Raw genomic sequence first — 2,500 nt, forward strand, 5'->3', positions numbered from 1 at the left:
CTTCTTTTCTTTTTTGAAACACACAGAAAGTCGCTCGTTCAGGTCATCCGGCGGACCAGTGCTTTTGTTCCACTGTGGCAATCACCCGATGTTAGGCTAACCATGCAGTCATAATTTGGTAGGAGTCCTCCGGAAAGGAATTCATGATCCTGGACAGATCATTTTCCCCTATGACCTCCGCAGCCACCTGCGAAGGCCACTCAGGGTCCTCCGTGCGGGACAGAAGTCTCTCCCATTGGCCCCTTCTTTTCATTTTCTTAACTTCATTTTCCATGATTCCTCCTTTGTACAAGAGGATCACATATTCATCCTCCGGCGGCACACCCGCCTGAGGAGGCTTGGGAAACGCCGTCTGCGTGTTACAATCCGCCGGCGGCGTCCCGTTTCTCTTTCTTCTTCTTTTCCTTTTTTCCCTGGGCCGCGGGAGGGTGAGGTTCCGGTGTTGCACACAACGGGTCCTCTTTTTCTCCCGCAGCTTCCGGGTCTTTCGGTGGGTCACCATTGTTGCCCATCTTTCTTTTCTTTTTTGAGAAAGTAGCAGTTTCCTCGTTATGTTTCTCTCCTTCCATTAGGGGGTGGCAGGGAGAGGTTCCAACATTAACTGTTCCAGGATCTTACTTTGGTCCCTGGGGCAGTTCTTCTTAATGTGGCCGGTCTCCAGACACAGGTGACACTTGGAGGGGGCGTCCCTCAAGCATCACCGGATACTTGGACCCGGCCATCCTTAAGAAATCTGGAAAAACCAGACTTTTGGCTGATTGGGTCCATAGGGTCAAAACAGCTTTCGACCCCTCCCAATCAGCCGCAGGCAACACTTTTACATTTAGCAGCTTGGCACTGCTACAACCCAGACCCCGGCGGATAGAGTCCTCTATCCACTCGGGCTCAACTCTGGGCGGCAGTCCGCAGATCCAAGCCCTCAATAATTTTTCTCCCATATAATTTGGGAGAAACAATATTTCTTTGCCCTCAATGGGCTGGCTTGCAAAGTCGCAAGCTTCTTTTGGGGAGTCAAATAGCAACCAAACCGTTGCGTATTTCACTCCCCGTGAGATAAATTTAACGGCTGGCATGTAGTCCGCCAGCTCGTTTAAAATGGTGGCCTTTGAGAAGACGGCTATGGTGTCGAGCGACTTCGAGTATGTTCTCAACACCACGGTCTTCCTTTCCAGCTCTTTTAAATATTTTTTGGGAGGTGTTAGGTCCCACACAATAAATTCCTTTGCCATTTCGAAACGGAAAACAATTGAAGTTCAAAAAGTGTAAGAAAATAAATAAGATAGAAAGAGGGAAAAGAGAAAACACAACAGAAGAAAAGAATTACAATAAAAATAACAGTTCAAAAGAGTTATTTTTAAAATAAACGATAGCTGGAAGAAGAGAGTTCAAATTCAGCAAAGGAATTAATTTTTTTTTGCCGAAAAGGTACTCCTGGCCAAACGTCCAAAACAGTCCTTGGTTATCCTCGGTTCTTCTTGGTAAATCCAACACAAAGGCAATTAATTTTTGAGGAGGGGCTACGCCTCCTCAAAAAACACAATTCTCACTGCAAAGTGATTCTTTACGCTCGACCACAGGCAGGAAAAATGTCCGGAGCAAAGTGGAGTCTATTACTCTCCAAAAAATAATAAATACAGAGCAATAAACTTCACTAAGCCCCACAAAAAATTCAACAAATGCCTACCTGTAGTCGAGTCTCAAATTTCAATAATTCACGCCGAAACGTGACATCCGGCAGCAGCCAAAAAACACGTCCTGCACCTATGCATTATTATTATTATTATTATTATTATTATTATTATTATTATTATTATTATTATTATTGTTGTTATTATTATTATTATTATTATTATTATTATTATTATTATTATTATTATTATTATTACTACTACTACTATTATCATCATCATCATCATCATCATCATCATCATCATCATTATTATTATTACTATCATCATTATCATCATCATCATCATCATCATCATCATCATCATCATCATCATCATCGTCATCATCATCATCATTATTATTATTATTATTATTATTATTATTATCATCATCATTATTATTATTATACACACAAACACTCAAAAACACATACACGTGTGTGTGTGTGGGTGGGTGTGCGTGGGGGTTGTGTGGAGGTGTTTCTGTCGACGTCATTCCTGAAGGATTATCCCACTAGAAGTTAGGGCATTTCCAAAGCTATCTTTGGAAAATTAGCGTTTAATATCAATTCCATTTGCAACGACGTCATTTCTCATTAAAATTATTCTCGAAGAATACAACCATTATTAAATGTCACTTTCCCCTCATTATCGTTCAATATCTACATCACTAACGACCTCATATTTTGATTGCTATGGGAGTTCCTCGTCGCGATTTTCCAATGAAACGCTGCCTGGGATTTTCCAGAAAATCCCCACACCGTGACGTTATTTCTGACGTAGTATTGAATCTGTAATTATAGGCGAAGCGAAATTTAAAACGCAGTTGCTCT

The 2,500-nt window shown here is 41.4% G+C and overlaps 1 long non-coding RNA gene across 1 annotated transcript in view; it reads right to left on the reverse strand.

Moving 5' to 3' along the window:
* Nucleotides 1–602: 602 nt before the first annotated feature.
* The window catches only part of LOC115220247, a 12,966-nt gene continuing 11,068 nt past the window's right edge, over nt 603–2,500 (reverse strand). The window contains exon 3 of the long non-coding RNA XR_003882490.2: nt 603–733. This is a non-coding gene — a long non-coding RNA (uncharacterized LOC115220247). The remainder of the gene's footprint in view (nt 734–2,500) is intronic.

Source organism: Octopus sinensis, linkage group LG16 (assembly GCF_006345805.1).
Source record: "Octopus sinensis linkage group LG16, ASM634580v1, whole genome shotgun sequence".
Lineage (NCBI taxonomy): Eukaryota > Metazoa > Mollusca > Cephalopoda > Octopoda > Octopodidae > Octopus > Octopus sinensis.